The sequence below is a fragment of the Bos grunniens genome, chromosome 10 (assembly GCF_055505025.1).
Source record: "Bos grunniens cultivar Pamir isolate PY7600 chromosome 10, Bosgru_T2T1.0, whole genome shotgun sequence".
Taxonomy (NCBI): Eukaryota; Metazoa; Chordata; class Mammalia; order Artiodactyla; family Bovidae; genus Bos; species Bos grunniens.
Genome location: NC_141174.1, coordinates 57,237,617 through 57,264,145, shown reverse-complemented (window position 1 = coordinate 57,264,145; position 26,529 = coordinate 57,237,617).

Here is a 26,529-nt window from a genome sequence, read left to right as displayed (position 1 = left end):
ATGTAGCTCTGTGTTTTGCTTTCCGTCTCTGAAACCAGGGGTAATGGTAATAGCACCACTCCAGCTAATTATAGTGTAGTAGTAAAAATTAAATGACGTAATGATAAACGACTTTATAAAGAGCTGTATCAGTGAGCCTCATTGCTAGGTGTGTCCAACAGACATTGGTCTATGAATGTATAATATGGTAGAGTGGGGGTGGGGTGTGGGCCCAGTGTGACAACATGGAAGGAGTGTGGGACTTAGGTACAGAAGACCTGTTTTCTTTCTTTGCTGCAGGGCTACACATTCCCAAGCTAATCCTTGTCCCCTCTGAGCCTCCATTTCCTCCTTTGTACATAGATGTGGCCTCCAAGGGCCCTCCTGGCTACCCTAGCTTGGCTCAGAGTCTCCTGCACTCTTCAGATGTTGCCTGAGCTCCAAGATGCTGCCCAGCTCCCAGGCTGGACAGCTCCCATGGTATTTCAGGAGGCAGCAGAGGCTCCCAGCTCTCAGAATCTGGACAGCACCTCGGCTGGGAGGATGGAGGCCCTGGTGGACCTCAGGCCATGAGCTTCGAGGTGGGGTTGAGGAGAATGGGGAGCCCCCTTCTAGAAGAATAGGGTAGGCACCAGCAGCAGTGAGGAGTGCCAAGGCCTTAGAGGACAGGCGGGAGGGATCTGCACACACCATAGCCCCTGAGTGGAGGAAGTAAGAGACTGAAAATTTGGGGGATTTGCCTATAGTCTTTGAGGGCCAAGATCACCAAAATCAGAGGGTGGTATCTTGACTGGCCCCAATCCAGATACAAGATATAGGAATCTCATTTGATGCTATGGAAAAGAACATTTTTCTGCTCTGATTGTTCAGAATCTAATTAGCAATCAAGGGCTCTATCCCACACACAGCAACTCTGGCATATCTTAGATGATGGGAATTTTTTTTTAAAAGTCCTTTGGTGTGTCTTTGATGCTAGATCCAGTAATTGGCTCTTAGGTTTTAAACGTCTGGCATTTCCACTGTGAGTCATAATTGTTCACTGACATATCTCATTTACTGCTTAATGCCATTTATAGACCCAAAAGATAAAAGGCATTGCATGAAACTTTTAAAAACTGCGCTCCTTTAAACCGATTCTATACTGTATACTTCCCCCCAGGTCTTTCGTTCATTTGTTTTTCAAGTGTTCATCTAGTGTCCCCTGCATGCTGGCTGGTGTTCTCTTTTTCACACTTATCGTTTCATTTAATCCTCATAATCAACCCATGAGGCAAAGATTGCTATTCTTTTTTCACAAATGAGGAAAATGCAACTCAGAAAGGTTAAGTGATTTGCCCAAGGCCACATCTGCCTACAATGCTGGAAACTTGGGTTTGATCTCTGGGTCAGGAAGATCACCTGGAGAAGGGAATGGGTTCCCACTCCAGTATTCTTGTCTGGAGAATTCCATGCACAGAGGAGCCTGGCAGGCTACAGTCCATGGAGTTCCAGAGAGTCGAACACGACTGAATGACTATCACTCACTCATACTTACTATGGGCTTCCCAGGTAGCACTAATGGTATAGAATCTGCCTTCCAGTGCAGGAGATGTGAGAGATGTGGATTTGATCCCTGGGTCAGGAAGACCCCCTAGAAGAGGCCACGGCAATCCACACCAGTATTCTTGCCTGGAGAATCCCATGCACAGAGGAGTCTTGCGGGTTACAGTCCATGCTGTCCCAAAGAATTGGACACAAATGAGTGACTAACACTTTCACAGAGTAAGTGAATGAATGAGGATTTCAACTTTGACCTTGAACTTCTAATTGTATCTTATCTACCTCTTCACACCTCCTTAGCTCCCTCCCCTCTGATAGTTCTCATAGCCTTGTCCCCTCCTACTTTGAAGTGGAGAAAAATGAGAAGAGCCATGACTTGGTAGATGAGACACAAAAGGATATTGTTGACTATCAACTTCATTTTCCATGTATCTGTTCATTTTTTCAACACAGATCAATGAGAGCTAGCTAAGAACAGAGACTTGATCTTAGCCCAGAAACCTAAAGTTCTTGGTCACCTATGAAATGTCGGGGCACATAGGGGCTCAATAGAATCCCACTCCTACCCTGAATAAGAAAGGGGACTAAAAATGGGCACAAATAACTAGGATTCAAACAGGGGATGGTTGGTCCTGTAGAAGAAGGCCTAAGGGAATGAGAGAAAAATTCTACCAGAGAGAAATCAAGTCTGAACTTGAGGCAGCAAAAGAGAAAAAAAGGTCACTGATTTAGAAAACAAAACAACTCTGTTTCCACTAATCTCATGAACTTTAGTTTAAGATGTTTTATATGTGACAGGATAGGGTATAAAGCTATACACCTGGAAAGGAGGTAGGTGGGTAGGGAAACAGAGGCCCTGGTGTTGGCGTCTGTCAAATCCTGGGCATTCTTTCAGGCAAGGAGCTTGATGTCTTTTGGCCTTTGTTTCTTTAATCTGGAGAAGGGATATATTTCCCGTCTCTCAGGACATTGTAAATAGAGGACATGGGGAAGTACGTGCAAAGCCTTTGGGGCAGTTCCTGGCATAGGGCATCTGCTTGAAAATTGTTATTTCAATTCTGTGAGTTATGTTGGAGTAGTTGGTCTGGAGCAGAGAGGGCCCAAAATTTGGATCAAAAGAAGGCCCCCTGGGACTTGAGGGTTAATATAACATGAACCTTTGCAAAGACACAGTCTATTTTTTTAATCAGTTTTTTAAAAAGTTATTTTTAATTGGAGGGTAATTGCTTTACAGTGTTGTGTTGGCTTCTTCCATACACCTACATGAATCAGCCATAGGTATACATATGTCCCCTCCTTCTTGACTCTCCCTCCCACCTCCCACATACATCCCACCCCTCTAGGTTGTTATACAGCACTAGGTTGAGCTCCCTGTGTTATACAGCAACTTCCCACTCGCTATCCGTTTTACATATGGTAATATATATGTTACAGTGCTACATTCTCAATTCATCCCACCCTCTACTTCTTCCACTGTGTCTACAAGTCTGTTCTCTATGTCTAGCTCTATTCCTTCCCTGCAAATAGGTTCATCAGTACCATTATCCTAGACTCCATATACATGTGTTAATATGATACTTGCTTTTCTCTTTCTAACTTACTTTACTCTGTATAACAGGCTCTAGGTTCATCTACCTCCCTTCATTCTTTTTTCTGGCTGAGTAATATTCCATTGTATATATGTACCACTACTTCTTTATCCATTGATCTGTTGATGAACATCTAGGTTGCTTCCATGTCTTGGCTATAGATACACTCTTTTTTCTAATGTGCTGATGAGATGTCTACATCCCATCATGAAGGTGATATAAACGGAAGTGAGATGAGCTCTTATTTGAGAAGTATAATAGATTATTCATGTGCCAATGGCAAATGCTAAAGATGATTGCAAAAAGACAGTGGCAGCCTGCATTAATGAAGGGTCCTTTACATGTTCTGGAGGAGAAGAAACATTATATGAGACTTCTGGTTGGGTATTTTAGGCTGAAGAAGGCCAGAACCGTGGGAGACAGTATGATGGAGAGAAGCCTAGACTTGGAGCAAGAGGACCCAGGTTCAAATTGCAGCTCCAGCAAGCTTTGATACCTAGGCAAGCCACCAAGTGTCCTGTCTTCTTTATGTAGACAGTTGTCTTAGTACCTGCTCTGTTATGGAATTGTTGTCAGAACAAGAGGTAGGCTCTTAGAAAAACTAAACCAAGAGTTACCATATGATCCAGTGATTCCAATCCTAGGTGTATATTCAAAATAATTGAATGGATATTTGTACACCCATGTTCATATTATTTGTGTGTGTGCATGCTAAATCGCTTCAGTTGTGCCTGACTCCCTGTGACCCAATGGACTGGAGCCCCACCAGGCTCCTCTGTTCATGGGATTCTCCAGAAAAGAGTACTGGAGTAGGTTTCCATGCCTTTCTCCAGGAGCATCATTATTTACAATAGCCCAGAGGTGGAAACAACCCAGATGTCCATCAACAGGTAAACGATTAAACAAATTTTGTACATACATACAATGGAATGTTATTCAGTCTAAAAAATGAATTAAATTCTGATACATGCTATAACATTGATGAGCCTTGAAAACAGTATGCTGGGTGAAATAAAGTGAAAGTATTAGTTGCTCAGTCATGTCCAACTCTTTGCGACCCAATGGTCTGTCCATGGAATTCTCCAGGCAAGAATACTAAAGTGGGTTGCCATTCCCTTTTCCAGGCGATCTTCCTAAGATCAAACCAGGGTTCAAACCCAGTTCTCCTGCATTGCAGGCAGATTCTTTACCATCTGAGCTACCAGAGAAACCCTAGGTGAAACAAGCCAGACACAAAAGAAGAAATACTGTGTGAATCCACGTATATGAGGTACCTAGAATAGTTACATTCATAAAGAAAAAAACAATAGCAGTTACCAGTGGCTGGGGGAGGGGAATGGAGAGTTATTGTTGAATGAGCACAGAGTTTCAGGATAGGATGAGGAAAACATGGTGGTGATGGTTGTACAACAATGTGAATGCACTTAATGCCATTCGTGCCACTGAACTGTACACTCTGAAGTATCTAAGGTGTTAAATTTCATGTTATATGTATTTTACCACAATAGAAAAAAGGATATTTTTGTTGTTGTTGTTGTTTTGTTTTGTTTTTTTTAGAAAAAAGTATAATGTAGAGGAAAGTGCTTTGCAGTCTGTAGAGCAATATGAACCAATTAGTTTTGGTGAGTTAGGCTGCCATATTTGCATTTGTGTTAGAGCAACCATCAAAATTGAGGTTCCCATTTAGGACTTCTACATCTGTTTTCCAATCTGTAAACCATCAAGAAGAGGAAGATACAAAGACAAAGTAGCATCTGCTTAAAGAGTTGAAAGAGTTCCTCTAGGAAGTGAAAAACAAGAGTGGCGGGGTTGCTGTTTTTCCTAGTATGCTAGAACAACTGAACCCTTTAAACGATAAGCATATGCATGTTTCATGAAAATAAACAACTTTGGCCTTATCAGAGGCCAAATTAGAGAAAAGAAAAGTTATCAAGTATTTCCAGTTCATTATTTTATAATGCTTTTCATTTACTATCTGTTCTGAGTCATTGACTCCCATTCCATAATAAAACGAGCCAGGCCAAGGAAGGGCCTGAGTGTTATGGTCAAGAGAAGGAGCTAAATAACACTGTGCCCCACCCGGTGACCTTCCTCTCTGCTAGCCAGACCTCGGAGCAGGGGGCCTGTCCCCGGATTCTTGGGGTGTCCCCATTGGTAAAGGAATCAATAGGCCTGCTTGTTTATCAAATTGATTCTCAAGAGTCTGGAGCCAGTGCCTGGATTCTCCAGAGCCTGCTTCCCACAAGTGAGCTTTACAGATGGAGTTTGATGACCTTTAAAACTAGGACCAGACCTAGGATCCAAGCATCCCAACAAGGTGCTCTTTGAAGCTCTTCCTAAAGCAGCCCGGAGGTCTCGGCCTCTTTAATTATAACACTTGGCATGAAAATTAAATGATAAACTGTGTACATGGAAGTTCATATATACCACCAATTCAAAGTTCACTTTAGCAGTAAGGTGGCACAATTTCTAAACCACACCAGACAATAACTCAATATGCCATTAATGCGTTTTAACAGCCTCTTGTTGTTCAGTCGCTAAGTCGTGTCTGACTCGTTATGACCCCATGGACTGTAGCATGCCAGGCTCCTCTGTCCTCTGCTCTCTCCCAGAGTTTGCTCAAATTCATGTCCATTGAGTCCGTGATGCTATGTAACCACTTCATCCTCTGCCACCCTCTTCTCCTTTTGCCTTCAGTCTTTCCCAGCATCAGGATCTTTTCCAATGAGTCTGCTCTTCACATCAGGTGGACAAAGTATTGGAGCTTCAGCATCAATCCTTCCAATGAATAGTTAGGGTTGATTTCCTTTAGGATTGACTGGTTTGATCTCCTTGTAGTCCAAGGAACTCTCTGGAGTCTTCTCCAGCACCATAATTCAAGGCATCAGTTCTTCAGCACTCAGCCTCTCAGCCTGCTTTATGGTCCTGCTCTCACATCCATACATGACTACTGTAATAACCATAGCTTTGACTACATGGACCTTTGCCTCTGCTTTTTAATATGTTGTCTAGGTTTGTCATAGCTTTCCTTCCAAGGAAGGAAGTGTGTCCTTCCTTCCTTTCAAGGAAGCAAGTGTCTCTTAATTTCAAGGCTGCAGTCACCATCAGCAGTGATTTTGGAGCCCAAGAAAATAAAATCTGTCACAGCTTCTACTTTTTTCCCTTCTTTAACAGCCTTATTGATATGTAAATCACATACCATACAATATACACATTTAAAGTGTACTATTTCATGCTTTTTTGGTATATTCCATTATTAATTTTTAAAGATCGTGGTAAAATGTGTATAATAGAAGATTTGCCAATTTAACCATTTTTAAATGTACAGTTCTGTGCATTTATTACGTTCACAGTGTTGTTGCATTTAATTCCTGTAAATAAACCATGACTAAGCAACAACAAAGAAAACACAGATGAGAAAACTGAAACTGAGCAAGGTTAACACATCTCTTAGTTGCTCAATGAGGAAGTAGCTGGGTAGACCCTCAAACCTAAAGCTGCTAACTCTAAAATTTGAGGGTTTCCTGGCATGTTGCATCACTTTGTACTGAGGCAGAGAGGTTCCTCAAAGGTAAACAGCCCAGGGCAGCTAGAAAGCGGGCTTGTCGGTGCCTAAACCAGGCAGGGGGAGCTACAGAAACTACGCTTTGTGGCTCCTCGCTTGTCCTCCCGACTCCACTTTGGTGCATGGTTACTTGTGTTCTCCTTGGTGCCCTGTCACTGCTCTCCTTTGAGGATGAATAGGCTACCCTCGTGGCCAAGCTTTGCGAAAGGGCACACAACTCTTTCTCTCTCTCATTTCTTGTTATTCCTCATTTCTTGTTATTCCTCAACACACTGAAGTGTAGCCCTCTCACCCCTCTGATTTGACCCTTTCCCCCATCAGTATGACTAAGTGCCCGAACCCAATGGCCCCCTGCCATGTCTGTGCTGGCTTTCCCCAGGACTCCCATGGCAGCCTGCTCTCATGGCTCTCCCAACTCTGACCACTCCTCTACCTCCCTCACCCTGCCCTTCCCCTCAAAGCTGGCTTTCCTCAGAGGTCAGTCCCAAGCCTTCTTCTACTGCTCTTGCTTGCCCTGGACAGCCTCATGTGTGACCACGTCTGGGAGTAGGACATTGAGGGATCCAGGCTGAGAAACTTTTGAGAACAGCTCAGAACCTATGCTCCAAGGACATCTTCATGAAGTGACTGGTGAACTGTGGGACTTTTGGGGGAAAATGCATTAAAATGCATTGGGGGAAAATGCATTAAATTCAGGCTGCAAGGCTCCTCAGGAACTCAAATTCAGGCCGGGGACTTCTTGGGAGACACTCTGATTCTGACTGTCCAGGAGAGGCTACTGGTCTCAGATCCAAGAGGACGTTCTTGAACTCAGGCTATGGGGCCTTCTTGGAGAGGTCAATGTCCTCAGCTTATAATTGCTTCTTGTGGAGTTCACCAAACTCATTCACACTGTAAGCCTTGAATTTTGCAAGCAGATTCCAAGTCCATGTGGCTTCCCTCTGCCACAAAAACCCACAGTTACAGGACCTTCAGACGAGCACGGACACAGACTGCAGTCAACACAAGATCATGGTCATGACCACCTCACTCATACACACACATACACGCACGTGTGCACACACACACACACACACACACACACACACACACACACTTCTCAGCCCCCTCTCCTGGCTCTTTCACATTTTCCTGACCTCTAAATGCAGGACTTCATAGGGCTTATTCCTCAGATCTCTCCTCTTGTTTGCACTGTCTCTCTAGGTGATCACATTTAGTCTAATGACATTAAATACATCTATTCTCTGACAGTGGTCAACTTCACATCGTCAACTCAGATCTTTCCTATCAATTCAAGACTCAGTCACATCCAACGGCCTGCTTGACACATCCTGGTTGGCTGACAGGCATCTCATGTCCACAACCAGACTTCTGACCTTTTCTCCTGAGCTCCTTTCTCCCAGAGTCTTCCTCATCTTAACAAAGGGCAACTGTATTCTCTCGATTTCCCATGTTGAAAAAAAGAGTCATCTGTGATCCCTTCTTTTATATGGTATATCAGCAAATCCTGTTGACTCTACCCTATAAGGTATATTCAGAATCGAACTTTATTTGACCATGTCCAGCACTTCAACCTGGCCCATGCCATCATCAACTCTCCCTAGGCTCTTGGTTATCTAAATAGTCACCTTGCTTCAATTCTTACCCAGTCCTAGTCTATCACAATGCTGCAGCCAGAGTGGTTTCTCAAAAATGTAAGCCATATCTGAACGCTCATTTGTTCAAAACCTGCCAGAGTGAAAGCAAAGTTCTTACCTTGGCTTCCCAATGCTCCGGGTGATTCTTCCTCCCCACTCTTTTCTTTCTTCATTTTCTGTCACTCTTGCCCATGTTAACTCCACTTCCACCATCCTTGTCTCCTTGCTATTATTTGAACATGTTAAGGATTGGGATTGACTTCGGTATTTTCTCCTTTCTCTACCTGCAATACTCCTCTCTCAGATATCTACCAGGCTCACCCCCTCAATGCAGTCAGATCTCTGGTCAAATACTACCCCTTGGAGGGAGCCTTTCGCTCACCTACATAAAAGGGTAATGTCCTCCTAGGCACTCCCCACCCCTTTCAGTTCAGTTCAGTCGCTCAGTCGTGTCTGACTCTTTGCGACCCCATGAATCGCAGCATGCTAGGCCTCCCTGTCCATCACCATCTCCTGGAGTTCACTCAAACTCACGTCCATCGAGTTGGTAATGCCATCCAGCCATCTCATCCTCTGTCGTCCCCTTTTCCTCCTGCCCCCAATCCCTCCCAGCATCAGAGTCTTTTCCAATGAGTCAACTCTTCGCATGAGGTGGCCAAAGTACTACAGTTTCAGCTTTAGCATCATTCCTTCCAAAGAAATCCCAGGGCTGATCTCCTTCAGAATGGACTGGTTGGATCTCCTTGCAGTCCAAGGGACTCTCAAGAGTCTTCTCCAACACCACAGTTCAAAAGCATCAATTCTTTGGCGCTCAGCTTTCTTCACAGTCCAACTCTCACATCCATACATGACTACTGGAAAAACCACAGCCTTGACTAGACGGACCTTTGTTGGCAAAGTAATGTCTCTGCTTTTGAATATGCTATCTAGGTTGGTCATAACTTTTCTTCCAAGGAGTAAGTGTCTTTTAATTTCATGGCTGCAGTCACTATCTGCAGTGATTTTGGAGCCCCCCAAAATAAAGTCTGACACTGTTTCCACTGTTTCCCCATCTATTTCCCATGAAGTGATGGGACCAGAGGCCATGATCTTCGTTTTCTGAATGTTGAGCTTTAAGCCAAATTTTGCACTCTCCTCTTTCACTTTCATCAAGAGGCTGTTTAGTTCCTCTTCACTTTCTGCCTTAAGGGTGGTGTCATCTGCATATCTGAGGTGATTGATATTTCTCCCGGCAATCTTGATTCCAGCCTGTGCTTCCTCCAGCTCAGCGTTTCTCATGATGTGCTCTGCATGTAAGTTAAATAAGCAGGGTGACAATATACAGCCTTAACGAACTCCTTTTCCTATTTGGAACCACTCTGTTGTTCCATGTCCAGTTCTAACTGTTGCTTCCTGACCTGCATACAGATTTCTCAAGAGGCAGGTCAGGTGGTCTGGTATTCCCATCTCTTTCAGAATAGTTTCCATAGTTTATTGTGATCCACACAGTCAAAGGCTTTGGCATTGTCAATAAAGCAGAAATAGATGTTTTTCTGGAACTCTTGCTTTTTCCATGATCCAGCAGATGTTGACAATTTGATCTCTGGTTCCTCTGCCTTTTCTAAAACCAGCTTGAACATCAGGAAGTTCACAGTTCACGTATTGCTGAAGCCTGACTTGGAGAATTTTGAGCATTACTTTACTAGCGTGTGAGATGAGTGCAATTGTGTGGTAGTTTGAGCATTCTTTGGCATTGCCTTTCTTTGGGATTGGAATGAAAACTGACCTTTTCCAGTCCTGTGGCCACTGCTGAGTTTTCCAAATTTGTTGGCATATTGACTGAAGCACTTTCACAGCATCATTTTTCAGGATTTGGAATAGTTCAACTGGAATTCCATCACCTCCACTAGCTTTGTTCGTAGTGATGCTTCCTAAGGCCCACTTGACTTCACATTCCAGGATGTCTGGCTCTAGGTCAGTGATCACACCATCGTGATTATCTTGGTCATGAAGATCTTTTTTGTACAGTTCTTCTGTGTATTTTTGCCACCTCTTCTTACTATCTTCTGCTTCTGTTAGGTCCATACCATTTCTGTCCTTATCGAGCCCATCTTTGCATGAAATGTTCCCTTGGTATCTCTAATTTTTTTGAAGAGATCTCTAGTCTTTCCCATTCTGTTGTTTTCCTCTATTTCTTTGCATTGATCGCTGAAGAAGTCTTTCTTATCTCTTTTTGCTGTTCTTTGGAACTCTGCATTCAGCTGCTTATATCTTTCCTTTTCTCCTTTGCTTTTTGCTTCTCTTCTTTTCACAGCTATTTGTAAGGCCTCCTCAGACAGCCATTTTGCTTTTTTGCATTTCCTTTCCATGGGAATGGTCTTGATCCCTGTCTCCTGTACAATGTCACGAACCTCTGTCCATAGTTCATCAGGCACTCTATCTATCAGATCTAGTCCCTTAAATCTATTTCTCACTTCCACTGTATAATCATAAGGGATTTGATTCAGGTCATACCTGAATGGTCTAGTGGTTTTCCCTACTTTCTCCAATTTAAGTCTGAATTTGGCAATAAGGAGTTCATGATCTGAGCCACAGTCAGCTCCCGGTCTTATTTTTGGTGACTGTATAGAGCTTCTCCAGCTTTGGCTGCAAATAATAAATCAATCTGATTTTGGTGTTGTGGTGATGACATCTGGTGATGTCCATGTGTAGAGTCTTCTCTTGTGCTGTTGGAAGAGGGTATTTGTTATGACCAGTGCATTTTCTTGGCAAAACTCTATTAGTCTTTGCCTTGCTTCATTCTGTATTCCAAAGCCAAATTTGCCTGTTACCCCAGGTGTTTCTTGACTTCCTACTTTTGCATTCCAGCCCCCTATAATGAAAAAGACATCTTTTTTGGGTGTTAGTTCTAAAAGGTCTTGTAGGTCTTCATAGAACTGTTCAACTTCAGCTTCTTCAGCATTACTGGTTGGGGCATAGACTTGGATTACTGTGATATTGAATGATTTGCCTTGGAAACGAATAGAGATCATTCCGTTGTTTTTGAGATTGCATCCAAGTACTGCATTCCGGACTCTTTTGTTGACCATGATGGCTACTCCATTTCTTCTAAGGGATTCCTGCTCACAGTAGTAGATATAATGGTCATCTGGGTTAAATTCACCCATTCCAGTCCATTTTAGTTTGCTGATTCCTATAATGTCAACGTTCAGTCTTGCCATCTCCTGTTTGACCACTTCCAATTTGCCCTGATTTATGGACCTAACATTCCAATTTCCTATGCAATATTGCTCTTTACAGCATCAGACCTTGCTTCTAGGGGTGGCGGCAGAGAGGAGCAATTCCACGTCCAAGGAGCGGTGGCTGCGTGGGCACAGGAGGGCCTAGAGGAACTACTCCATGTTCAAGGTCAGGAGGGGCGGCGGTGAGGAGATACACCTTGTCCATGGTAAGGAGCAATGGCGTGCTTTGCTGGAGCAGTTGTGAAGAGATACCCCACATCCAAGGTAAGAGAAACCCAAGTAAGACGGTAGGTGTTACAAGAGGGCATCAGAGGGCAGACACACTGAAATCATAATCACAGAAAACTGATCAATCTGATCACACTAGGACCACAGCCTTGTCTAACTCAGTGAAACTAAGCCATGCCCTGTGGGGCCACCCAAGACGGGCAGGTCATGGTGGAGAGGTCTGACAGAATGTGGTCCACTGGAGAAGGGAATGGCAAACCATTTCAGTATTCTTGCCTTGAGAACCCCATGAACAGTATGAAAAGGCAAAATGATAGAATACTGAAAGAGGAACTCCCCAGGTCAGTAGATGCCCAATATGCAACTGGAGATCAGTGGAGAAATAACTCCAGAAAGAATGAAGGGATGGAGCCAAAGCAAAAACAATACCCCACCCCTTTACCCAGCTTTATATTTTCTTTGTAGCTCTTATCACCATTTGATGTACTATAAATCCATTTGCTCATTTGTTCATTGTCTCCTCCTCCACTAGAATGCAGATTCCATGGAGGCAAAGACTTTGTCTTGCTCACAGCAGCATCCCCAGGTCCTACTACAGTGCTTAGAAAATACTGTAATGGATGCTCAATGAATATTTGGTGAATGAGTGAATGTATGTTGAAAACTAAGGAAAAATTTGTTGAATTGAGTGGAACTGAATCCACTCTTGCACTTTGTGGGCCTCATGGATCTATATCTTTCTTTTCAGAGATTTTTAGCAAACAAAAAAGGAATTTTCTAAATTAGCTATCAAGGGACTTTCCTGGTGGTTCAGTGGTGAAGAATCCACCTTCCAATGCAGGGGACATGGGTTCAATCCCTGGTCCAGGAAGATCCCACATGCCATGGAACAACTAAGCCCATGCTCTAGAGCCTAAGCTCTGAAACAAGAGAAGCCACTGCAGTGCAAAGCCCATGCACCTCAATGCCACAACTAGATAAAGCCTGTGGAGAGCAACTAAGACCCAGCTCAGCCAAAAAATCACCAAAATCAGTTATCAAGACTGTTATATGGGAATATCAATACCTAGTCTGAGGGAGAGAGTTTAGGACTTCTAGAACAGTATAGGGTTCTTTAAGCATGACAACTGAAAGGGTAACAGAACTATATCTGGTCTGGAAAAAATACTGCTTTCAGTAGTAAAAGAGAGAGATATTTAAAAGGAGAACTGGCTACACAAGTGATGGAAAAATCAAGAAACCACTGGGTATGGTGATGCAACTCAGAGATAAGCAACAGCAGGAAGTCATTTCTACCTCCAGGTCAGAGGTCAGTGGGAGGGGACTGCCAGGGCACAGGAAACAGAGACACAAATAGAAGCTGGAACCACAGAGATCAAGCAGAGATGGGGGGAGGGGGAGGGCAGGGTGGTGGGGGTGGGGTGGGGTGGGGTGTGTGTGTTAGGGGAAAATAGCCTGGATTTTTTCCGTCTCCCTACAGGGCTTTCCATAGGCTAAATATGCCAGGAACTAGCTTATCTAGGAGCCTGGGAAACACAGCCTGCAGGAGTCACCTCCTATAATGCAGACCAGAGCTGGGGAAAAGGAAGAATGGTATAGAGAGCAAACAGCACAGAACTAGGACAGGTGCTGAAGTGATTAGTGGTGTCAACAGACAGAAGAGGAGGGAAGACCTAGGGGAGAGGCAGAGGCAGCAGCAGAGACCATCAGTCTGAGCATGAAGGAAAATCAGACCCAAACAGTACTTTCACTTTGGATTTAAGCTGGAGGATTAGCCTCCCACCCCTGTATATGATTGTTGCCACTTGTTTCCAGAATCTCAATTGTGGCAGCTGCTTTAAAGAGGAGAATCTGCGTTTCCTGGCTGGGCTTCCAAACTTGCTTCCATTCTCCTCTTTCAAGGTGGAACCAGCTCTGCTGTTTGACAACAGTTCAGGGCACTGCTTTTAAGAGCCCACTATTATGTGGCAGGCACCAGACTGGGTATTGTCCATAGGCACACAGGACTCTGATAGCACCCAGAGTACAGACACTGATGTCATAGAGACACCCCAGGTGCCTCTGGTGCCTTTGACTTCACAGAAACACCCTTCAAAGTCTTCATTGCCCTTGAGGCTATCATATCCCAAAGAAAGGGAGGGCTTGTTCAGCCTCACTAGAGCCAGGGCCAATGGGGATGTTTCTGGGGAGGAAGGCTTACATTAAGGAAGAAGTTTTAACAACTGGAGCTGCCAGCTGGGGGACTGGCTGTCTTGTAAAGGAGTGAGGTTTCTGTTCCCGAAGGTGTTCTAACAAGGGTCTGTCAAAAATATAGTGGAGGGGAAGCCTGCAGTGGCAAAATGGACTGAATGCCTTCTCTATCGCCTCTGTTGTTGTCGTTCAGTTGTGAAGTAGTGTCCTACTTTTTGCCACCCCATAGAGTGTAGCCTGTCAGGCTCCTCTGTCCATGGGATTCTCCAGGCAAGTATACTGGAGTGGGTTACCATTCCTTTCTCCAGGGAATCTTCTCAACCCAGTCATCAAATCCGTGGCACCACATTTCCTGCATTGGCAGGAGGATTATTTACCACTGAGTCACCTGGGAAGCTGAAGAAGGCAATGGCACCCCACTCCAGTACTCTTGCCTGGAAAATCCCATAGACGGAGGGGCCTGGGGGGCTGCAGTCCATGGGGTCGCTAGGAGTCGGACACGACTGAGCGACTTCACTTTCACGCATTGGAGAAGGAAATGGCAACCCACTCCAGTGTTCTTGCCTGGAGAATCCCAGGGACGGGGGAGCCTGGTGGGCTGCCGTCTATGGGGTCGCACAGAGTCGGACACGACTGAAGCGACTTAGCAGCAGCAGCAGCAGCACCTGGGAAGCAGCCCTATTGCTCTTCTAACTCTGCCCAACTCTATTATTCTGTGGGTGACCGACTAGCTCTTTTCATTCTGTCCCTCTGGTCTGGACACATCTTTCTGCAGACCAAGCCCATATCCAAGTTCCCTGACCCTGGCAAGGGAGCATCTGAGGGGAGGTTAGGCGGGTGCTACCCACTCAATGGGCTATTCTCTTCTTGTCTGGGTTTGAGTTGAGGAAATTGGCTCTTGGTGGGTGTGATAGAATAATGGTGCCCTATAGATGTTCATATCCTAATCCCTAAGCCTGTAAATTTGTTACCTTATATGGCAAGAGGCACTGTAAACAGGTATGATTAAGGATCTTGAAACGGGAAAATAATCCTGGGTTAATCCAGATAAGCCCAAAGTAATCAAAGGTCAGAGAAAAAGTAGATGTGATGGCAAAAGCAGAGATTGAAATGATGTGCTTTGAAGATGGAGGAAGAGGTCATGAGCCAAAGAATGCAGCTTCTAGTTTCTTGGGTCTGCCCTGGTGGCTCAGACAGGGAAGATTCTGTCTGCACTGCAGGAGACCCAGGTTTGATCCCTAGTTCTGGAAGATCCCCTGGAGAAGGAAATGACTACCCATTCTAGTATTCTTGCCTGGAGAATCCCATGGACAGAGGAGCCTAGTGGGCTGCAGTCCATAGGGTCACAAAGAGTCAGACACAACTAAGCTACTAATACTTTGATACAGAAGCTGGAAAGGCAAGGAAATGGATTCTCCCCAAAGCCTCCAGAGAAAATGCAGCCCAGCTGGTATCCTTGATTTTAGCTCCATAAGACCCATTTCAGTCTTTTGACCTCTAGAATTTTAAAATAATAAATTGCTGTTTTAAGCCACCAAATTGTGGCAATTAGTTATCCAAGTAGGAAACTAATACAGAGGACTTATGATCAAGTTCAAAGTCAACTAGCACACATCCTGGTAGACAGGAGAAAAACCACTTCCCATAAAAAGGGAGTAGACAGGCAGTTAAGAGCGTGGGCCTTGGAGACAACCAGCCCTGGATTCAAAGTTCAGCTCTGCTACATTCTGCAATATCTCAGAGGCCCATTTCCTCCTCTGTAAAATGGGAGAATTAACTGACTTTGCCCAAGGCCATTGTGCAGGAGAAATAAACTAATGTGGAAACTCTGCATACTGCCTGGAACATAGCAAGGGCTCAATAAAGAGTGGTGGCAGTTATTCTTTTGTTTTAGATTTTATGTATTCTGGACACAAGTTTTTAATTCATATGTAAGGTATGCGAAGATTTCCTCCTATGGTATGACTTGTCTGTTTTCTTTCTATTTATTTACTTTTGGCTGCATTGGATCCTACCTGTGGCATATGGGATCTTTGCTGGGACACAAGGACTTCTCTCTAGTTGCAGCACACAGGCTCTCATGGGCTCTCTAGTTGTGGCATGTGGGTTTAATTGCCCCACAGCATGTGGGATCTTAGTATCCTGACCAGGGGTCGAACCCATGACCCCTGCAATGGAAGGCCAACCACTGGACCACCAGGGAAGTCCCACAGCAGTTATTATTCCATCCAACATCACTGGTATTACTGCTACTGATGCCATCGCTACTAATACTGCCAACAACAGCAGTGAGAGCACTCTCTATGACTGAAGGACAGAGCAGGTGCTGCAGAAGAATTAACAGAGAAAGCAGCCATAATGGCAACCCACTCCAGTACTCTTGCCTGGAAAATCCCATAGACGGAGGGGCTGGTAGGCTGCAGTCCATGGGGTCACTAGGAGTCGGACAAGACTGAGCGACTTCACTTTCACTTTTCACTTTCATGCATTGGAGAAGGAAATGGCAACCCACTCCAGTGTTCTTGCCTAGAGAATCCCAGGGACGGAGGAGCCTGGTGGGCTGCCGTCTATGGGGTCGCACAGAGTCGGATACGACTGAAGTGACTTAGCAGCAGCAGCAGCAGCAGCCATAAGGACGGAGGGTGTGACTAGAAAGGATGGGATTCTCCAGGCAAGAATACTGGAGTGGGTTGCCATTTCCTTCTCCAGGGGATCTTCCCGACCCAGGGATCGAACCCCGGTCTCTCACACTGCAGGCAGACGCTTTAACCTCTGAGCCACCAGGGAAGCCCAAAGGATGGAAGTCACAATCTGCTATCTGAGATGGACTTTAGAACCTGAAGATGGGCCTGAGGGCCCTGGAGGCAGAAGAGGTTAACATCTGCCTCTGCCTACCCCAGATCTGTGCTGGGGTATGTGTGTCTGGGCTCAGAGACCTGCACTCAGAGCCATCAGCCAAGGCCTTCCCTCTGAGCGTCTGTCTGGCCTAGGGCCCAGGGCCCCCCAGTCCAGGCCTCACTCAAGCTAGGGGAATGCTGGAGGAATGCCAAGACGTGACAGAGTCCAGAAGTTCAGGAGGTGGTCCTCTGTGCTGGGAGACAAACCAGGACCCTGAACCCAAGTACACATCCATCTCCTTGTGTTATTTTCCAGATGAGAAAGGTCAGACAGTAAAAGAATTTGTGAGCAAGGTACAAATGCCTCCTCATCTCTGTGGTTCTCTCCCAAGGCCCTGCTGTTGTTCAGTGGGCACTCCCTTTTCTTTGATTACAGAAAGGCACCAGGCGGCTTTTCCCTAGTGCGTTCTGATGAATAACACACTAAGACAATGTGTTGTGGATATTTTCAGCATGTAACACCACCTAACATGCTGCAGTCACGGGGTCGCAAAGAGTCAGACACGACTGAGTGACTGAACACCACCACCACCTAATAGGGGAGTCAAGAATCTTTCTCTGGAGTCTAACAAAATCTGGCTCCACACCCGGGCTTTGTCAATTTTTAGTTGTGCGACCTGGGACAAGTTCCTTAAGTTCTCTGAGCCTCAATTTCTTTATCTTTAAAAAGGTTGTGATAGCAGATGGCTTTTAGGGTTCTTGTAAGGAGAAATGAGATGATGCATATATGGTACTTAGTACACTGCCTGAACCTTAGCACTTGCAAGGGGGATGTTGATTACTGTTGTTAGTATCACTGTCATTACTGCAGTGAAAAGGAAAAAAAAGAGAGAGAGAGAGAAATGAGGTTTTTTTCTTTCCCTTTCATGAGAACAAAGAAGATAAAGAGAACTATGAGCAGGCCTGAACATTCCTAGTTTTTTTCTTTTTTCACTTTAACTGCTCCTAACTCTGCATGTCTGTACCTAAGCTTGCTTTTCCACCCCCTAACTCTGCAGGAGCTACACTTCACATCTATTTTCTTTTGACTCTATGCTGAATACATCCTGTGTCTGGTGTTTACCCTTACAACACCCTTCCCTTTGTAGTTACATATCGGAAAGAAGGCCACGGAGCCACCGAACTGCCAGACTCAAATCCTGAGTTACTGACACCAGCCTATGAAATAATGCCAGTCTTTGAAACAATGCAAGAGGAAGAAACCAAGATCCTAACATCTTTGTTCCTCATCTTATAGAAGCCCCTAGACACCTCATGGGTGGACAGGGCACAGTTCTTGAGGCATAAGCCTACTGAGTTCCCCTCTCCGCTGACTGAGAATTAAAGCCACCTTTCTATTTCCTCCAAACTCTGTCTCTGTATTTTTCATTCAACTTTGGTGGGCAGAGAAAGCCAAGATTTTGGCTTTCATGTTATTTGATCATTTATATGATAATAGCATCATGTTATTATCATTTTCAGAAAAAGCTTTAACTCGGGAGCAGAGGCCGCCACAAGCCTAGGTACTGAGCTGACTTTCATTCTCTGTGTTGTCCCAGCTGCCTGAGATGGCTTGCTTCTCAGGGACTGGGAGGTCAAGCCCCTCTGGCCTGGAGGGTTCAGGAGGGTAGGCAGCTTGAAGCCCCCCAGGTGGGTTCAGCCAGGCACAGCTAAAAGAGATAAAGAAGAATGTTAACATGTTCCAAATGTGCTCCACGGCTGCTGTATTGCAGGTTGGTGCTCTCTCTCCTATCAAACTGTTAAAAAATTTTGTTACTGAGAAGATGGTTTCTAACTTCATGTGTCTTTGGACGAAAGAGTTGAATTAGTTGACAGGCTGATTTGGTTATGACCAATAAAAACGTACCTGAGAAATCATGACACTTGCAGTTTATTTCAAATGTGGTAACTAGGAGCAAATTTCCCCAGAGGGCAAACAGGATACAGAGATTACGTCAAATGACATTTGTCAGCAGTTTGGAATTCAAGTTCCTGGAGCGACAGCAATTGATGGGCTGCAGTGAAATGAGTCTTTGCCTTCACCACTGGTGGCTCTGAAATCACTGTAACCTTTGGGAATGTATTTTTGTTGTCCAATCCAAGTTCATGAGCCCAGTGTACACTGAGGCCAAACAATCTGAAATGTTGGAGTTTGGAGCAGAGGAAGGTCTAATGCAAGGAGAACAGGCAGCTCATGCTGAAAAGACTGGACCTCTCCAATCATTTCAGGGGAAGAATTTTTACAGGTAAAATTTGGGGCAAGGGCTGCAGAATGTGTGTGACTTTCTTTTGATTGGTTGGGGATAAGATGACAGGGTGATGTCTTGGGAATCTCAACCTTCTGGTTCCAATCAGTCTGGAGTCTGTGTGCTTGTGATCAGCTTATAGTCACCATCCTCCACCTGGGTGGGGGTCTTAGTTTCTGTAGAAGAAATAGGCATCAGATTGTTATCTGTGTTCCTTCAAGAGGAACTAGTCATCCTGTAATTCTGCCATCCTGTTAACTGCTAGAGCCTGCTCTTTGGAACTTGGGGAAGGCCTAGAATATTAACACTTTTTTCTTTGTCTCTCCCCTACAAACAAAAATCAGGGGACCCAGAGGGGTGTTTGTACCCGGAGGTTCCTGCAGGGTACTGCTCAGTTTCAGTCCCCACTTTTCTGTGATAACTCCTCAATCTTAAGAGGAATAGGGCACGACAAGAAAGGAAATAAAGTTTTAGATGGATGCATTAATCATAAATACAGCAGAGAAACTTGGTTTTACTGGGCTGCTGTGCTGTGCCCAGTCATGTCGGACTCTTGTGACCCCATGGACAGTAGTCCGCCAGGCTCCTCTGTCCATGGGATTTCCAGGCAAGAATACTGGAATAGGTTGCCATTTCCTTCTCTGGGGGATCTTCCCGACCTAGGGATGATCAAATCCGTGTCTCCTTTATTGGCAGGTGGATTCTTTACTGCTGAGTCACCTACGAATCCCTACCTTTTTTTAGTATTTTTAAACAAATACGTAGGCAGTTACTTTAGAAACAATTTTATGTGCCAATAATCTATAATGTGCTACCCTTACATCCAAATTTCCAAAAACAATTAGGAGTTTTTGAAAAGAAAACCACACCAAAAATTTTAATAGGCACTGGAGTTGTGGGAAAATTAAGTTTATTCTACTAGGAATCTCAACTTAGAATTGAGTATTCTCCAAAGTGGAAATTACATACTGCCATTTCAGGAACAGACTATTCAACTCCCCTTCAACATTCAGAAATGACTCTCATAATAGTTAAACCACATCAAAACAGTCCAACATAATTAGACTTCAATATATTGGACCATTATATTCTTCTAAGATGCTAATAAACCAAAACCAGAAATACTAAAATCGAAAGAAAAGACATTGGTTTCAATTTGACTGTTGGTGTCAAACTGTGTATTTCCCTAGGCTTGGTAATTCCGTCTCTGAGAGTCTATCCTAAAGAATTCATAAATTTAGAAAGATCTGTATGCATATGTTCATCTCCTCATTGTGTGTAAGAGTGAAAAGATGGAAGCATCCTAAATGTCAACCTAAACATCTAACAATAGGGCACTGGTTAAGTAAACAACAGCATATCCATTCTGTGGAATGTTTGCAGCCATTGCTGATGGGTATCACAAAGACCATGCTGCAGCTCAGGAAAAGGCTTGTGGTGTATACATCAGGTGAAAAAGTCAGACACAGCATGGTATAACTCTAATTATGGAAAGCCCAGATAGAAAAATAGACTGGATCTGTGACAACCTGAAGGGGTAGGGTCGGGAGGGATGTGGGAGGGGCATTTAGGATGGAGGGGACACATGTATACCTATAGCTGATTCATACTGATGTATGGCAGATACCATCACAATATTGTAAAGTAATTATCCTCCAATTAAGATAAATAAATATTTAAAAATAAAAATAGATTGGAAAGAGTTGCAGAAAGATATCATTAATGATTGTGTTAGGATAACAGAGAATTGTGGGTAATTTTTTTGGTACATGTTCCAAGTAAATTTTGTAGTTATATAAATTGTGGTAGGCAGAGTAATGATCCCTAAAGATCTTCACATCCTAACTCCTGGAACCTGGGCATGTGTTATCTTACATGGCAAAAGGGACTTTGCAAATGCAAATGTAAATTAAGGATTTTGAAATGGGGAGAGTATCCTAAATAATCCAAGTGGGTTCAAAGTATTCACAAAGTTCTTTTAAAAAAGGAGGCAGGAATATCATGGTCAGAGAAATATTATAGTATGTTAGATTGCTGGCTTTGAAAAGGGAGGAAAGTCACCATGAGCTAAGAAATTCAGGTGACCTCTAGAAATTAGAAAAGGCAAGAGAAAGATTCTTTTCCAGAGACTTCAGAAGGAACAGTCCTGCCAACAATTTGATTTTAGCCCAGAGAGACCCATTTCAGACTTCTGACCTCCAGAATTATGAGATAATAAGTGTGGGAGTTTTTTATTTTCTTATTGAGGTATAGTTGATTTATAATGCTATTAAGTTTCAGGTGTACAATATAGTGATTCACAATTTGTAAAAATAATACTGCATTTATAGTTATAAAATATTGGCTATATTCTCTGTGCTGTACAATATATCCTTGTAGTTTATTTTATATATAATAGTTTATAACTCTTAATCTACTGCCTCAATCTTGCCCCTCCCCACTTCCCTCTTTCCACTGGTAACCACTAGTTTGTTTTCTATGTCTGTGAGTCTGTTTCTTTTTTGTTGTATCCACCAGTCTGTTTTATTTTTATTTTTGACTGTGCCACAGGGCATGTGGGATCTTAGTGCCCCAGCCAGGGACTGAACTGATGCCCCCTGCAGTGGAAGCATGGAACCCTAACCACTGGATCACCAGGGAATTTCCTGGTTCAGTTTTTAGATCCATGTATAAATGATAACATACCTTATTTGTCTTTCTCTGTAAATAAATGTGTTGTTTCAAGCCATTAAATTTGTGATAATTTGTTATGCAATAATAGGAAATAATTATAATACATATGCTAAAACTGAAATGAATACTGTACAAAAAAAATTAATTTTCTAAAGTGTCAGCTATTACAAGAGTGTTACCAAACACAGTTGGATGATTATACGTTTTCTGTATCCTTATGCCCATGAAATTTTCTCTTTGAATGAGGAAGAAGATTGATTTGTAGCATTGGCTTTGGAGGATCTGAATTTGCATCTCAGCCCCTCAGCTGTGTGACCTTGGGCAAATTTCCTAAAAATGTTTTTGACTCCTAATCTACATATATGTGGACCATGAAATATGATCATTTGTAGCTGCAGTGGGCCCCCCCCCCAAAAAATGCTTTTTTTTTCCTTAAATATTTTTTTTGAAATTTAAAAAATAATATAACATTACAAACAGAATCAAAAGTGTAAAGGAAAACTCTTTATTTATTGGATAAAATTCCTTTAACCAAACACAACAATTCTTTTGTGCATTTCCTTCTAGTCTTTTTTTTTCATATATACATTGTGTTGGCCAAGAAACTTGGTTGGAAGTAACCAAAGCCCAACTCGAAGTTCAGTTCAGTTCAGTTGCTCAGTCATGTCTGACTCTTTGCGACCCCATGAATCTAGCACGCCAGGCCTCCCTGTCTATCACCGACTGCTGGAGTTTACCCAAACTCATGTCCATCGAGTCAGTGATGCCATCCAACTATCTCATCCTCTTGTCCCTTTCTCCTCCTGCCTTCAATCTTTCCCAACATTAGGGTCTTTTCAAATGAGTCAGCTCTTCGCATCAGGTGGTCAAAGGATTGGAGTTTCAGCTTCAACATCAGTCCTTCCAATGAACAACCAGGACTGATTTCCTTTAGGATGGGCTGGTTGGATCTCCTTGTAGTTCAAGGGACTCTCAAGAGTCTTCTCCAACACCACAGTTCAAAAGCATCAATTCTTCAGTGCTCAGCTTTCTTTATAGTCCAACTCTCACATCCATACATGACCACTGGAAAAATCACAGCCTTGACTAGACGGACCTTTGTTGGCAAAGTAATGTCTCTGCTTTTCAATATGCTATCTAGGTTGGTCATAACTTTCCTTCCAAGGAGTAAGTGTCTTTTCATTTCATGGCTGCAATCACCATCGGCAGTGATTTTGGAGCCCCAAAAAATAAAGTCAGCCACTGTTTCCACTGTTTTCCCATCTATTTCCCATGAAGTGATGGGACCGGATGCCATGATCTTTGTTTTCTGAATGTTGAGCTTTAAGCCAACTTTTTCACTCTCCTCTTTCACTTTCATCAAGAGTCTCTTTAGTTCTTCTTCACTTTCTGCCATAAGGGTGCTGTCATCTGCATATCTGAGGTTATTGATATAACCTCAAAGTAGCTTAGGCAAAAAGCAAACCAAAAAAAGGAAATCTGTTGGTTCAGTAACAGGGAAGGGTCCTGGCTTTTGGAATATAGGTAGATTCAGGAACTTCCCTGGTGGCCTAGTTGCTAAGACTTTATGCTCCTAATGCAGGAGTCCGGGTTCAATCCCTCATTGTGTACTAGATCCCACATGCTGCAACTAAGAGTTTGCATGATGCAACTAAGATCTGGCACAGTTAAATAAATAAATAAAAGTAAGCATATATTTTAAAAGGAATATAGCTAGATTCATGTGCTCAAGTGTTGTTGTTAGGGTCCTGTGTCTCTCCATGCCCCAGCTCTGCTCTTCTGTGTGGCTTCAATATCAAGGGAGCTCTCTCTAAGTTGTGGGAAGAATTGCTAACAGCAAAGTGACCTTCTGTGGTCCTTAACAGCCCTTGATCAGAGAGGAAGACAAAGTATCCATGTACCAAATGTCATTCTAAGTCTCTGATTGGCCTTCCATGGGTCACATGCCTTTCCCCTGGACAAATAATTGTGGGAAGGGGAAATAGGTATCATGACTGTCTGGATTGGTGTCACTTGCCCACTCCTAAAAGAAGGGATTGGGAGAAACAGTGTGATCACCATACAACCAGGGGGAGGGGCAGTTCCTTTAGCAAACATGAGGTGTTGGACATGCAAAAACAGGAGCTATCCTCCATCCACAAATGGCAACCCACTCCAAAATGCATAGCACAATCTAAGGTGAACATTCTTGTCACCACCATTGGATCAAGAAATAGAATCTTGCCATCTACTTCAAAAGCCCCATACATGGGCCCCTTTCTAATCACAACCCTCCCCAGATCCTGATTTTTTAATGACCATCCAAATGTATATCCCTAAACTGAACTTTAGTCTTGCCCATTCCAAGTTGATATATCCCTAAATCTCTTTCAACTCTTATCTCTCCCTCTACCCCTTTACCCAATCTGTTGAAGAATGCTTTTGACTTGCACAAATGCCCAGTCTGAATTTTACTGATTGCATATTCTCGATGTAGTTTGACATGTTTCTCTGCCCCCTAAATTTCCTGCAAATATGTAGCTGCATTCAAAGACTGGATTAGACTCAGGTTTGATCCCTTTTGGCAAGACTAAAAGCAATGTTTTTTTATAAGCCAACTCTCATATCCATACATGATTACTGGAAAAACCATAGTTTTAACTAGATGGACCTTTGTCAGCAAAGTAATGTCTCTGCTTTCTAATACAATTTCTAGGTTGGTCATAACTTTTCTTCCAAGGAGCAAGCAACTTTTTATTTCATGGTTGCAGTCACCATCTCCAGTGATTTTGGAGCCCAAGAAAATAAATTCTGTCACTGTCTCTGTTGTTTCCCCATCTATTTACCATGGAGTAATGGGACTGGATGCTATGATCTTAGTTTTCTGAATGTTGAGTTTTAAGCCAACTTTTTCACTCTCCTCTTTTACTTTTATCAAGAGGCTCTTTCTGCCACAAGTGTGGTGTCATCATATCTGAGGTTATTGATATTTCTCCCAGCAATCTTGATTCCAGCTTGTACTTCATCCAGCCTGGCATTTTGCATGATGTACTCTGCATTTAATTTAAATGTACAGAGTGACACTATACAGCCTTGATGTACTCCTTTCCCAATTTGGAACTAGTTTGTTGTTACATGTCAGGTTCTAACTGTTGCTTCTTGACCTGTACAGATTTCTCAGGAGGCAGATAAGGTGGTCTGGAATTCCCATCTCTTGAAGAATTCTCCATAGTTTGTTGTGATCAACGCAGTCAAAGGCTTTGGCATAGTCAATAAAGCAGAACACCACACAAGAGACAATACACAAGAGAACAACACAAGACAAGAGAAGATTTAGAAAACTCTACACATGGATATCACCAGATCCAGATGGTCAATACCAAAATCAGGTTGATTATATTCTTTGCAGCCAAATATGGAGAAGCTTTATACAGTCAGTAAAAACAAGACCTGGAGCTGACTGTGGCTCAGATCATGAACTCCTTATTGTGAAATTCAGACTTAAATTGAAGAAAGTAGGAAAACCATTAGACTATCCAGGTATGACCTAAATCAAATCCCTTGCGATTATACAGTAGAAGTGACAAATAAATTTAAGGGATAAGATCTGATAGACAAAGTACCTGAAGAACTATGGACAGAGGTTCATGACATTGTATAGGAGGCAGTGATCAAGATCATCCCCAAGAAAAAGGAATGCATAAAGGCAAAATGGCTGTCTGAGGAGGCCTTACAAATAGCTGAGAAGAGAAGCTAAAGGCAAAGGAGAAAAGGAAAGATATACCCATTTGAATGCAGAGTTCCAAAGAATAGCAAGGAGAGGTAAGAAAGCCTTCCTCAGTGATCAGTGCAAAGAAATAGAAGATGCAAGAGTTTGGGCTTATTGAAATGATTCCTTTGACATGTACCTTAACTATCCAGGACCAGTACCCTGTTTTTCTCCATCCCGAACTTTCCTCAGGGTACACCAGCAGGGGTGACTGCAGTGCCTGATGGCTTCATGATTGCAACATCCTTTGTTTACTGAAATGGCACATGACATTCCTCTTCCACAATTCCATGTATAAGAGAGATCACGCAATATTTCCTGTTGGTGTCACTTTCTCTTTCGTTATAGCTCCCTGCATGAGTGAGATCTATCCCATTTCATTGGCCTTATCTTCAAGAAGTGCCATATCCATCTTTGTCTTAAACAACTAAATATTTGATATGAACTGTATGGAAAGGCAGCTAACTATCTCTAGGAGCTATCCTCCCCACTCCACCCCCCATCCTTTTCCTTTTAGTAATAGATCCCACCGAGCCTATGATCATCTAGTTAGAGACCACATAATCTAGCTTCCCTGATAGCTAGGTGTGGTCATTTGAATAAGTTTTGGCCAATAGGACATGAGTGGAAGGAATGTCTGCAAACTCCAGAGGTGGAGCCAGCAGATTTGTTCATCTAGTAACTTTGACCTTTGAGAGATACCAGTGAATATCTGCTGGGCTCTTGTATTGAGAAGACAGAAACTGGGAGCCACAGGATGGGTGCTTTCTGTTATGGGGACAAGAAACAAGGAGAGGTGGTTTGCAAAGGAAGGAGAATAGAGCAGATGCAAAACAAGAGGCACAATAGGGGTACTGTGAGGGCTGATGATGCTTAGAGGCAGCTCTCCTGGTCCTGGCTCTCATTCCTCATGAGTGAGGACATGCTACTCCTGCCCTTGGGTCCTTTTAATAGACTCCCTATTTTCCTTCAATGAATTTGAGTGAGTTTTCCATTATTTGCAAGAAAAGGGGATTCATAAAGATGTGGAATAACCAG